Raw genomic sequence first — 14,362 nt, 5'->3', positions numbered from 1 at the left:
ACTTACACCCATTAATACCATCCAAAGGCACTCTGACCTGGCAAAAATCTCTCTCTCTGTACACATACACACACATACACACACACATACACTTTATAATTATATTAAAGAATACAAGCTTCTCTATCTTTCAAGATCCAGCACTCACCAAAAAGTAGAACTCTAAATATTTGCTTTAATAACTACCACTATTCAAGCTCAGGAACATTTCCCCATTTCTTTTGCTCTATGTCCTCAACTGAAAGGCACCAAAAGAATTGAAAGCAAAGACTTGAGCAGATATTTGTATGCGTATGTTCACAACAATATTATTCGTAATCACCAAAATGTGGAAACAACCCAAGCATTCATTGAGAGATGAATGGATAAACAAAATGTGGCATATATATACAAATATACACAATGGAATATTACTCAAACTTGAAAAGGAAGGAAATTTGGACATATGCTACACAATCAATGAAACTCAAAGATGTTTTACAAAGTAAAATATGTAAATCCCAGAGACAAATATTACATGATACTAACTGTGTGAGGTACCCTAAGAATTTAAAATCAGAGACAAAAAACAACAGTGATTTCAAGGGGCTGGGGAAAGGGAGAATAGGGAGTTAGTATTTAATAGGTTCTGAGTATTAATTTTTTTGACAATTTTATTTATTTGTTTGTTTGTTTGAGAGAGGGAGAGACAGAGATAGTGAGAGAGAGCACAAGCAGGGAGGAGAGGGAGCAGCAGGTTCCCCACTGAGCAGTGAGGCCAATGTGGGGCTCCATCCCAGGACCATGACCTGAGCTGAAGGCAGAGGCTTAACGGTACTGAACCCAGGAGTCTCATACTGATTATCAATTTAGGAAGATAAAGAAGTTCTGGAGATGAATGGTGGTATGGTGGCAAAACAATGCGAATATACTTAATGCCATGGAACTATATACTTAAAAATACTTAAAAATGGTTAAATGGTGAGTGCCTAGGCAGTGCAGTCGATTAAGTGTCTGACTCTTGGTTTCCACCTAGGTCCTAATCCCAGGGTAGTGAGATCAAGCCCTATGTCTGGCTCAGGGCTCAGCACGGAGTCTGCTTGGGTTTGTCTCTCCCTTTGCCCCTCCTCCTCTCAAATACATAAATAAATCTTTAAAAAAATGGTTATTTGGTAAATTTTACATTATACATATTTTATCACAATATTAAAAAAAAAAACTGAGAGGTACCTGGGTGGCTCATTCAGTTAAACCTTTGCCTTCAGTTCAGGTCATGATCCCAGGGTCCTGGGGTTGGGCTCCCTGCTCAGCAAGAAGCGTACATCATCTCCCTCTCCCTCTGGCCCACCAACATGCTCTCTCCCCTCTCTCTCAAATAAATAAAGACAATCTTAAAAAAAAAAAAAAACTGAAAGGCAACTGCCTCCTAATGCCTCGATTTTGGGTGGAACCACTTAAGAGAAACAAGCATCGCTTTGCAGTGCCAAGAGACTTTGAACAGCAGAAGTACTTAGGTAAGAGAAAACACAAATTAACTTGTCATACTCTTCCTCTTAGATAGCACAAATGCAGCATATTCTTGCATAACCGAGTATTATTTTCCAGTAGTAGTGAATGTTCCTTTTTAAAAATTGCCTCTTTTCATGTTCAAATTCATGGTTTGGAAACAATTGATGAATTAGCACAATCTCCACAGTGGCTGAAGAAAATTTTGCAATCCTAAACAATTCTTTTGACCCTTAAATGTTATATTCATATGTATATTTGTCTGCTTGTAACATATTGGAGAGACTGATTCTTTCCATAGTCAATAGATAACAATGAATTGGGAATGTATCCACAATAACTTTATTTGTATAAAAATATTTAATAAGGCAATAACTTAACAAATAAAGTTAACTTAATAAAGTTAACTTTCTATTTCCAGCATTGCTTGTATAATTTTGATTTAAAATTCTGATTATTTTGGGGGTGACTGTCTGGGTCAGGTAGAGCCATGCAACTCTTGATCTCAGGGTGTGAGTTCAAGCCCCACATTTGGCGTAGAGATGACACATAAACAAATCTTTAAAAGTCTGATATTTTTGTATTTTATTTTGTATATTAGTAGATAATTTGAATGTTTTAAGACAAAAAACAATTTTGGCAATTTATATTTTATATATTACTTTATTTTTAAAAGATTATTTATTTAACAGGGAAAGAGAGAGAGAGAGCACGAACAGAGAGAGCAACAGGCAGAGGGAAAGGCAGAAGCAGGTTCTCTGTTGGACAGAGAGTCCACGCAGGGCTCAATCCCAGAACCCTGGGATCATGACCTGAGCCAAAGGCAGACGCTTAACCCATTGAGCCACCCAGGAACCTTTAGTCACAACTTCTAAATAGCTAGACATATGGTAGGTGGATCACCATCTGTGCTCTTGTTCCTCACCTTACAAATAGTAAGAGTGAACCTGCTAACTATCACTACTGGCCTCATAACCAGACTCAGCCTCCTGTGCCCTCTACATATGTAGCAAGCATCTCACGCAAAAAGTGCCACAAACTTTTCCTTTTCCAACAAATGACTGTGTACTCATTCAGCTGCTTAAGCCAAAGACTATGGAGTCATGCTCATCTCCATTCTTTCTCACACACTCCATATCGAATCCAATCTACGTTGAAAATATATTCTCAAATCAAATCCTCCTCAGCTTTACCCACAGACCTCTTTACTAATGCCCCTCCGCTCCCCACCCCCATCTAAACATGCATGATAATCCTTTTGGTAGACTAGCTATTTCTATATTTCTATTCTTGTCCTTCTGCACTCAATTCTCCAGACAACAGCCACATTAATATTTTTAATACATAATACAGATTGCATTCTCTGTTCAAAATATTCCAATGGCTTTCCGTCATCCAGAGTCCACAAAGTCCTGCCTTAATGGCCCCTGCTATCTCACCAAATTCACGTCCCCACCACTTCTTACTCACTCCATTGTGGCTCCAGGCACACTGGCCTTAGCATGATTGAACAAGACAAATCAGGCCCATGACTTTCATACCTACTGTTTGCTTTCTCTGGTGTACTTTTCCTTTTCTCACTTTATTCAAGTTCAACTCTCACCTCAGAGAGGAATTTCTTCATGAACCTATCTGAAATAGCTTTCTCTATCCCCTTGCTCTTCTTTAAATTTTTCATATTAATTGGCTTCATATTGTCATTATTTTGTGTGTCTCCACTTGCCAGAGGCAATTCCCCCCCCCCCCTGAGCTATAATTGACATACAATAGAAGAAAAGGTCTTTGAAAGTAGGGTGACTTGCTTTATCAGTACTGTAACCCTAGGGTCTATGGTACAATAGGTCCTGTCATATTGTGGGCAACTCTTTGTTAAAGAAGAAATTTAAAAGCTTGTAGTGTTAAATGGGATTGGAGGAGCTATCTTAGGGAAAGCATGAATCAAGGGTCACAAACTCATATTCCTTTTTTAAGATTTTTTTTTATTTGTCAGAGAGAGAGAGATAGAGAGAGAGAGAGAGAAAACACAAGCAGAGGAAGCAGGAGGCAGAGGGAGAAGCAATCTCCCCACTGAGCAAAGAACCTGATGTGGGGACTCCATCCCAGGACCCTGGGATTATGACCTGAAATGAAGGCAGACGCTTAATCGACTAAGCCACTCAGGCACCCCCAATAAGCTCATGTTCTTGTACGCCTTTGGCAAATAGCCTAAATGAATGAAGCACGCTGGATATCAGATGTTTGAAGTAGTAAAACTGATTAAGAAATGACCCAGGCAGCAGGTACTCCAGCAAATTACTGCTGTGGGGAAATGTAGATCCCATTTTGTTAGATCTTCAAATTCTCCCAGAGAAATTGGTAATCCGGGTTTTTAAACACAATTTCTCATTTTTAAAGCTACAGGCCATTTAGGGGCACCTGGGTGGCTCAGTGGGTTAAGCCTCTATCTTCGGCTTAGGTCATGATCCCAGGGTCCTGGGATTGAGCCCCACATTGGGTTCTCTGCTGAGCAAGGAGCCTGCTTCCCCTGCTCTCTCTGCCTGCCTCTCTGCCTACTTGTGATCTCTCTCTCTCTCTGTGTCAAATAAATAAAAATAAAATCTTTTTTTTAAAAAAAAAGCTACAGGCCATATAATGTCCACCTATGCGTTCAGATTGGATGATGAACCAATAATTTGTGACCTTAAACATAAAAAAGGAGGAGGATCCAGGATCACCCCACAAGATACAAAACACACAAGGATAGGCTCTAGCTTGCAAAAATGTTGAGAAGGAGCTACTGAAGAGGCAGGGGGCAAACCAAAAGGGCAGAATACTCCTGAAGACAAAAGAAGAAAGTGGCAGGAAGAGACTAGTCAGGTGTGTAGACTGCTAACAAGATTTTGGGTAAGATGAGGACAGAAAAGCAACCACTTGAAATGACATCATAGGCAATGTTAATAGCCTTGACTAGAGAAGTTTCTGTGCATCTCTGGTACAGAAGCCTGATTGGAGAGGGTTGAAGAAAAACATAGGATGGGGAGGGGAGGAGGTTTAAACTTTTGAGAAGTTTTTTTCTGTGAAAAAAGAACATAAAAATGGGGATGTGAGTTTTGGAAGGAATTCTTAAAGATAAGGAAACTCTTACCTTACTTCAAAACAGTATGGTTGGGGGCACCTGGGTGGCTCAGTGGTTTGGGCCTCTGCCTTCGGCTTGGGTCATGGTCTCAGGGTCCTGGGATCGAGCCCCACGTCGGGCTCTCTGCTCAGCAGGGAGCCTGCTTCTCCCCCTCTCTCTCTGCCTGCCTCTCTGTCTATTTGTGATCTCTCTCTGTCTATCAAATAAATAAATAAAAATCTTAAAAACAAACAAACAAACAAAAACCCAGTATGGTTGTATACATATGGAAATGATACAAGAAAACAGGAAAAACTGTGATGTTGAAAAGAGGACAGGGGCACCTGGGTGTCTCAGTCCGTTAAGCATCTGCCCTCAGCTCGGGTCATGATCCCAGGGTCCTCGGGTCATGATCCCAGGGAGCCCCATATGGGGCTCCATGCTCAACAGGGAGTCTACCTCTTTCTTACCCTCTATCCCTCCCCCTACTCATGTGCTCTCTTTCTCTCTTTCCTTCTCTCTCTTTTAAATAGACTAATAAAATACTAAAAAAAAAAAAAAAAAAAAAGAGGACAAACTATAAGAGAAAAGTCCTTGAGAAGGCGAGAGGAGATGATTTCCAGAATATAAGAAAAGGTTTGGTCTAGGGTAGAAATGAGAGACACGTTTTTATTTTAACTGGAGGGACGCTAGCAAATATGGATATGGGTGGGAGGCGGTGTGTGTCCATGTGGCAGTGGGCGACTCTGGAGTCGCTGCCTGAGTGCTTCTTCCTCCAGGAAGTACGAGATAAAGTGCTGAGCTGAAAGTAAGGAGGTGGGGAGAAGCAATGTTGAACATTGGAGGAGAGAAGGACCTTTAGAGTTAGAGCTGTTTCAGAGCGAGATAGGAAAGAATACTTACTAAATGTGTGCATGAAGACTGAAGGGCCACCGTGTTGGGTGGCATTCTTCATTTGTTTAACAAATACTCATGGCCAGTATGCTATGTTTCGGGTACTGTCCTCAAGTCAGAAACAGGTCATTGAACAGAGGCACCTGGCTGGCTCAGCCAGTAAAGCATGTGACTCCTGATCTAAGGGTCATGAGTTCAAGCCCCACATGGGTTGTGGAACATACTTTAGAAAAAAAAAAAAGAGTCATGAATAAAGGATGTCCCTGGGTTTTGCATTTTTTTCCCCCAGAATCTACAATACAGTTAACTTCTTTGTCTTGAGTTGTATTCTAGTTCTACAGAGACTCCCAGTTCTTGATGAAGCTGGATATTTCCCAATACGCCATCAGTAATACATTTACAAATGAGGATTTAGGGTAGTTTCATTTTGCAGATCTTTTTTTCCAGATTCAAAACCCCTTATGGATATCTACCACGGTTGTGGTAACTTCTTTTCAAAATATGTGAAAAGCAGAGGATTCTAGAGTCAAGTTTGGTGGGTCTGAATCCCAGCTCCACTACATGATTAGTTCTGTGCCTTTAGATCATTTAATTTCTTTGAGTCTCACATTCTTCATCTTAGGATGGACATAATACTAGCATGTATCTAAAGAACTATTGTTAGGGATGCCTGGGTGGCTCAGTCAGTCAAGCATCTGACTCTTGCTTTTGGCTCAGGTCATGATCTCAGTGTTGTGAGATTGAACCCTGTGTTGAGCTCCGCACTGTGTGGAGCCTTCTGAAGAGTCTCCCTCACCCTCTGCCCCTCTCGACCTCTTCAACAATAATAATAAAATAAAATAAGAGAGAGATTGTTCAAGTGACCAAAGAGGGCTGGACACATAGTAAGTGTTCAATAAATAGGATTACTATTGTTTCTATGAAGTTGAGTCTCAGAGAATAACTTTAGCTTCCCTTATGGTAGACTCCCACACATAGTGCCTATGGAAACAGTCTATTTTCATGACTGTTGTGTGAGACATAAAATGTCAGAGGACAGACCTATATTGTGGATCATTAAAGCTGCTGATTAGGCTAAAATTTCCGATTTGCAAGTTCAAGAACTTGACTCTATCATTTCACCTAGGTGGTGATTAAGTCACAAGAGCCCAATTTACTAATTCACCCTAAGAAATATAATGGCGTCCCTATAGAAAAGTCCACTTGGGAAACAAAATTAGCATCAGAAGTTTGCTTAGGGAAAGTAGGATGGGTGTAAAGGGAGGGACAAGATCTTAAATCACCCCATTCCATACCCAGGCTTCTTCACAATTATTTTCCTTTATTTTTAAATTTTTATATATTTTTTAAATTTACTTTTTTTTTTTTTGAGATTTTATTTATTTATTTGACAGACAGAGATTACACATAGGCAGAGAAGCAGGAAGAGAGAGAGGAAGGGAAGCAGGCCCCCGGCTGAGCAGAGAGCCTGATATGGGACTCGATCCCAGGACGCTGAGATCATGACCTGAGCCGAAGGCAGCAGCTTAACCCACTGAGCCACCCAGGCGCCCTAAATTTACTTTTTAAAGATTTTAATTATTTCAGAGAGAGGGAAGAGAGAGAGAGAGAAAGAGAGGAGGAGAGCACTCAAGCTTGAGCAGGGGGAGGGACAGAGGGAGAAACAGAACCCGCCCCCCAGCAGGGAGCTCAATGCAGGCAGACGCTTAACCAACTGAGCCACCCGGGCACCCCCAAAATTATTTTCTATTTTCTTTTTCTCCTTTTCTCAAGATCTAATCGGATTAGACTCTAAATCCTATCCATTTGTCCTCAGGAAACTTTCTTCTATCCATCTTTTCTCTGACCCATTCCCACTTATCCATGCCCTGCGAATGGGAACATATACAGAACACAGCATAACGTCCTCTAAAGGTCTGAGAAGAGCAAGGAGGAGGAGAGTGGCTGCAAGGTGAGGGAGCAGTGTCTATAGGATCCTGGGATCCCGGGAGTGTCTATACTCCAGAACCACTTTTGAGTGCTTATCCCCCATGACTGTCACCACACGTTCCCTGTCTCTCTCCTTTGGACTCACCACCTCCCCGGGATCCCAGGAGCCTAGTGTTCCATTCTGGGAGGCTTTGTTGTTGTGTTTTGACGAAGGGCTGGGGGTCCCAAAGGCAGAGAACCCTCAGAGGAGATGCAAACTCAAAAACCTCACAGATGCTGTTTCAGTCTTCCTTCCTGCCAGAGAGTGTCCCCCAGAAAACGATTCTTTGCTCTTTCTTTTGGGGGATTTTACATTTGTTGGATTTATTGAAGGACCGAGTCCTTCCCTGTCACGGCATCATTAGACAAGTCCTACTTTTCTCTTGCTTGAGCTATTGTAAGGGTGTCCCTTCTAGGTCACTCCACTTATTCCCTGAAATTCATCTTCCTAAATTCACCTCCATGGCTTAAAAATGTTAAGCCCCTTCTTGTTTCAAATTGAATAAAAATCTTCAGCTTGGGTTTTAAATCCAACCACTCACCATTTGCTATTCCTAAGAGCACAGAGTTCTTTGCTAGCTGCAAGTCCCCATCCCCCCGTATACAGTTTTCCTACCTTTGTGTCTTTGCTCAATTTGTTACCTCTTCATGGAACTCCCTGCCACTTAGACTAAATGATATTAAGAGATAGTATTATTCAGTCATAGTGGACTGGCCCTTCCTTCAGCCCCCCAAATCCTCACCTTTTTCTTACCTCAAGGGCTTTGTATATACTGTTCTGTCTTTCTAGAACATTCTTTACCTATCCAGCTCCTTCTCTATCTTCAGGGTTCTTCTCTTAAAGTTAAGTCCTTCACTTGTCTCTCTTCTAGCAGCCTGTTCTTTTTTTCTTCCTACTGCTTAACCAAATCTGTAATTATGCATGTATTGGTTTATTTGTTTAAGACCCCCTACCTCCTCCACACTAGATCACAAATGTGCCAGCCTATGTGCTCCCAGCTCTATTTCAGTGCGTAACACAGACGCCATGGCAAGCATGAACATTGGCTGGATGCCTGAGTGACTGATGGGTTATAATGCTTGGAACTCACAGTCCATGATCAGCAAAACCACCTGCATTCTCAGTCTCTTGTCTGCGTTAACTTACACCCCTCCTCTCAAGTGCTGCGGTTCCTCTTCTGTTTCCTTCATGGATTGGGGAGTGGCACACAATGGTTGCTCCATATATAATCACTTCATTGCTTTCTGCTCTGTCCCTTTCCCTTCAGTCTAATGAATGGTCAGGCAAGATAGCCCAACAGAATGAAAATCCATTACTGTTTTGCATTCAGACAGACTGAGATCGACTGCCAGTTTTGCTACTGACTCTCGGGCCATCTTGACCACGTTATTGAACTTCTCTGAGCTTCCGACCTTCATTTCTAAGAGAATTTTAACGTGGGCACAGGTACTTTGTTAGATTGGGCCATGGTGTGAAGCTACACTGCCCCCTAGAGGGCTTTTGTTTCTGGAGTAGTGGACTCAATCCCAGAATGTTTGAAGGTCTTTGCCGGCTATACTGACCCCCTGCACAGAAGGGGGGCGCCCACATAGACTGTGGGCCACAGATGAAGAGTTCAGCGGCCTGGAAGAGGGCAGCAATCCTTGAGCAGCAGGGTGACAGTGGTAGTTCTAGTTGTTTTTGAGAATTGGGGAGGGGACCCGGTTGAAAGTCCAGATTTATTGCCACTTAAGCATTTGGTGGGTTGCTTAGAGTTTAGAAATTTGGGTTATTGCTATATGTGTGGTACATTTGTGCCAGTCATGATTAGATAAGGTTATGGGTATTTCTGAGCCACACATTAAATGAAGGTAATAAGAAATCTCCACCTCTCAGTGTTGTTGTGAGGATCAAATGAGAAGATGGATTTATGTAAAGTGTAAATATGGTGCCTGATGCATAATAGATCCTCAATAATTGCCAACTGGTACCATTGTTCTTGAAAATTAGGTAGCTTTTCCACTTTTCTTTCTTTTGCCAAATGGCAAATTTATTCTCTAAAAATAGAGAATCTGAAAAAAAATGGATTAAAACAAGAATACAATCAAAGTATTTTTTTCTTAAGGCAGTCCTTTGTAGGTAATAGCCTATTTTTGTAGGCAGTCCTTTGCTCTTTGGGTTAATAAAAGAATACACAGAGGTGCCTGGGTGTGGCTCAGTCATTAAGTGTCTGCCTTCAGCTCAGGTCATGATCCTAGGTTCCTGGGATCAAGTCCTGCATTCGGCTTCCTGGTCAGCATGAAGCCTGATTCTCCCTCTCCCACTCCCCCTGCTTGTGTTCCCTCTCTCACTGTCAAATAAATAAATAAAATCATTTTTAAAAAAGATAACACAGACCTTCTGTTAAGTGTGTGAAGTTAAATATATTTAAAAATCCATTAATAAATATAATATAATTATTAAGTATTGCCAGTGGCCAAGGTTAGGAATAGAAAATGACCGAGAAGGGGCAAACAGAACCTTCTGGGTTGGCAAAAATGTTCTATACCTTGATTGTGGTCATTGTTACATGTGTATATACATTTGTCAAAGTTCACTGAGCTATACATTTATGTGGGTATTCTACTGTATATTAGTTATACCTCAATAGAACTGATTGTTTTTTTAAAAATCCAATCTTTTCATAGTCTTTATTATTTTATTTTTTTAATGATTCTATTTATTTGTCAGAGAGAGCACAAGCAGAGGGAACCGCAGGCAGAGGGAGAGGCAGCCTCCCGCCAAGCAAGGAACCCAATGTGGGACTCAATCCCAGGACGCTAGGATCATGACCTGTGCCAAAGGCAGACACCCAACTAAGCCACCCAGGCATCCCAGTTTTTATTATTTTCATACATTTTTTATTTAAATTAATTCAAGTAGTAATTAAACTTGAAATTATATTTCTTATTCATTAACTTATGCTTGAACTAAATAATTTAATAAATATTAATTTACCTTAAAATATCACGATAATATCATACTATCAGTAACGGAAATGAATCAGTGGAAATAAAAATGCTGTTTTTATTATATATCCAAACAGCCCAGATGATGACTTGGACCGGACTACAGTGCTGGGCTTTCGGCATACAAATTGAAATAGACATGGCCCCTCACCTCAAGTAGCAGCTTACTGTGCAATGAGGGACCCACACATAAATAGATCATTTCTTTTTTAAATAATTACATATTTTAAAATAATTGATTAAAATATGCCCTTGATTTTTAAAAATCTGCACAGAAAAAAGATAGTGAAAATAAAAAATAAGTCTCCCTGTGATCCCTGCCTTGGTCCCCCAGTTTCAATATGGTGTATGTATATGGTAACTTTGTATATAGTAGCTTTGCTCTCTCTTTATTTTGGTTCTTCTCCTTGCCTATTTTTTTTTTTAACTTAACACCTCTACTCTGGAGATAATCCCATAACAAAATATATCAAACAGATAGTTTTCTTTCTTTCTTCTTCTTCTTCTTTTTTTTTTGGACCCACCCACCCACTCCAAACAGAGAGTTTTCAATAAAGGAGGTAAAAATCATAGTAGAGGGATGAAAAGAATGCAGTGGGTCTTCGGAATACTACTGACTACTAGCTAACTTAGGTAAAGCTTCCTGGAGGATTAATGGGGCAGCCTCATCTCATGTGCATTCCAAGATAAAAACACACAAACTCATTAATAAACCAAACCCTCTAGTTGTCTACTAAACTGTGTGCTCCTGTCTATAACTCTGGTAGTTGTTTGATGGGGAGCCAAAGCAGTACATACCGAGCAAGGATGGAGAAAGGATGCTGTACAGGAAATGAGACTGGGGTTGGGGGTGGGGACTTACGTGCGCCTTTCAAGCAGAGGTAGGAGTTGGATGGGACTTGGTCCAGGAAGAGCTAGAAGGCCAGTGTGTACAGGAAAGTCTGGAGTTACAGATCATGTTTCAGATCGCAGTTCTCCGACTATGATTGCCAGATTCAGCAAATTAAAATGCAGCAAATCTAGTTAGATTTCCAATTGAGATAAACAACAAACACTTTTTTAGTACAAGTATGTCCCAGATTCAAAAACAGCTGGGCTTCCTGTTTTTTTAAATATATATATTTTTAAGATTTTATTTATTTATTTGACAGAAAGACAGCGAGAGAGAGGTAATACAAGCAGGGGAAGTAGGAGAGGGAGAAGCAGGCCTTCTGCTGAGCAGGGAGCCTTATGCATGGCTCGAACCCAGGACCTTGGGATCAGGGCCTGAGCCACACAGGCGCTTCCTGTATTTTATCTGGCAGCCCATATGAATGAATTAAATTAACTACTCAACACCACAAGCTCAAAAACAATAGGAAAACAGGCATGTTGAATGGGAAGAGAGACAAGAAAGAAAATGTGAGGAATTAAAGTCAAGACTTAGCTAATGAGGGGCACCTGGGTGGCTCAGTGGGTTAAAGCCTCTGCCTTAGGCTCAGGTCATGATCTCAGGGTCCTGGGATCGAGCCCTGCATCGGGCTCTCTGCTCAGTGGGCAGTGGGGAGCTTGCAACCCCCTCTTGCTTCCTCCTTTCTCTCTCTGTCTTCCTCTCTGCCTACTTGTGATCTCGGACCTGTACACACTGGCCTTCTTAAAAATCTTAAAAAAAAAAAAAAAAAAAGACTTACCTGATGAGTTTAGGGCTGATGGGGCCCAAGCTAAGAAGGCAACTCTGGTAGATTGGCCTGGGCTGACAGGGTCAGGTCTGATGTGGCTTGAAAGGTCAGGACGGGTAGGCCCTCAGGGCAAAGGAGGCATCTCTCTCAGTCAGAATCAGTGGGGATGGGGCCAAGCAGATGGCTCTTGTGGTCAGGAGATAGAGTAAAAAGTGAATATACCAAGAATAATGGAACCAAAATTCTCACTGTTGGAGAAGACAGTTACAAATATGGAAATGATAAAGACTAGGGGCGCCTGAGTGGCTCAGTGGTTTAAGCCGCTGCCTTCGGTTCGGGTCATGATCTCAGGGTCCTGGGATCGAGTCCCACTTCGGGCTCTCTGCTCTGCGGGGAACCTGCTTCCCTCTCACTCTCTCTGCCTGCCTCTCTGCCTACCTGTGATCTCTGTCAAATAAATAAATAAAATCTTTAAAAAAAAAAAAAAAAGACTAGAACAAACTCCGATGTTGAAATAGAACTAAAGGTAGAATGGGGCCCCTGGGTGGCTCAGTCAGTTTTAAGCATCTGCTGTAGGACAGGACCTGGGATAGAGCCCTGCACCAGGCTCCCTGCTCAGTGGGGAGTCTGCTTCTCTCCCTCTGCTCCACCCCACTGCTCATTCTCTCTCTCCCCCTCTCAAATAAATAAATAAAATCTTAAAAAAAAATTAAAGGTAGAAGTGTGAGCCTATGGTGTTTGTGTATGTGTACATGTGGGTGCATGTTTGTATGTAGACAGAGACAGAGTTAAAAAAACTATCATTTATGAAGAGAGAGAGAGAGAGAAGTGCAGATACATGAACATGATACACATTAGTGGTTTGCTGGTAAAGTGGCTTTCTGATTAGAAAAAACACACACCGATAGGCAGCATTTACTGATTTCCGCGGTATAAATACTCCTACTACAGCCGATTTCAAACCACCATCACTTTAACAGCTGCTTGCAGAATTCAACCATATTCAACATGGTGCTTTTGCAAGCCCCGATGAGCTGACTTCAGCCCAACACTTTAGAAGGCACGTGATATCTATGTTTGCATGGATGTGTGTCCATGAATCTATTTCCTAGCCAATGTCCTTTTTTCTAGTACTAATAAAAGGACCTGCAAGAATATGTGGTGTCTAAAAAACAAAACAAATGAACAAACAAACAGAAACAGACTCGTAAGTACAGGGAAAAAAAACTGGAGGTTGTCAAAGGGGAGAGGATTGGGGGAATGGGCAAAATAAGTAAGGGGTTTAAGAAGTACATGCTTCCAGTTATAAAATAAATTAGTCGGGGCGTCTGGGTGGCTCAGTCGGTTAAGCATCTGCCTTTGGCTCAGGTCATGATCTCAGGGTCTTGGGATAAAGCCCTGCATCAGGCTTCCTGCTCAGGCCGGAATCTGCTTCTCTCTTTCCCTCTTCCCTCGCTCACTCTCTTTCTCTCTCTCGAATAAATAAAATCTTTTAAAAGTAATAAAATAAATAAGTCGGGGGGATGAAAGTACAGCACCGGGACTATAGTCAATGATATTGTAGCAACTTTGTATTGGCGACAGATGGTAACTACACTTACTATCGGTAATGTGTATAAATAGTATTGTACACCTGAAACTAATATAAAATTTGTGTCCATTATACTTCAGTTAAAACAAAGACGAAAAAAATAATTTGATTGTATGTGTGAGGGTTCCCCCCCCAGGCCCTCTATTCTGTTCCTTTGGTTTTATGCCTGTGTTTATGTCAGTACCAAACTGTTTTGACTCCTGAAGTTTTGGATTAAGTTTTGAAATGAGGAACTGTGAGGGACGCCTGGGTGGCTCAGTTGGTTGAGCAGCTGCCTTTGGCTCAGGTCATGATCCCAGCGTCCTCGGATCGAGTCCCACATCGGGCTCCTTGCTCGGCAGGGAGCCTGCTTCTGCCTCTGCCTGCCATTCTGTCTGCCTGTGCTCACTCTCTCCCCATCTTTCTCTGATAAATAAAAAAAAAAAATTAAAAAAAAAAAAAAAGAAATTAGGAACTGTGAGACACACAATATTGTTCTTTTAAAGATTGTTTTGACTATTTGGGGTCCCTTGTGATTCGATATAATTTGAGGATGGATGTTTCTATAAAACCACATAGTTTGAAAGATATTTTTCTGTCGAATGAAATGGTACACACTCTTGTAATTCGACGTGCTCCCTAAAATGGTCATGACTGGCTGACTCAGTCCGTAGAGCATGTGACTCTGGATCTAGGGGTTGTAAG

This window comes from Mustela nigripes, chromosome 14 (genome assembly GCF_022355385.1).
Source record: "Mustela nigripes isolate SB6536 chromosome 14, MUSNIG.SB6536, whole genome shotgun sequence".
Lineage (NCBI taxonomy): Eukaryota > Metazoa > Chordata > Mammalia > Carnivora > Mustelidae > Mustela > Mustela nigripes.
The sequence above is the reverse complement of the archived record's forward strand: the minus strand, read 5'-3'. Positions refer to the sequence as shown.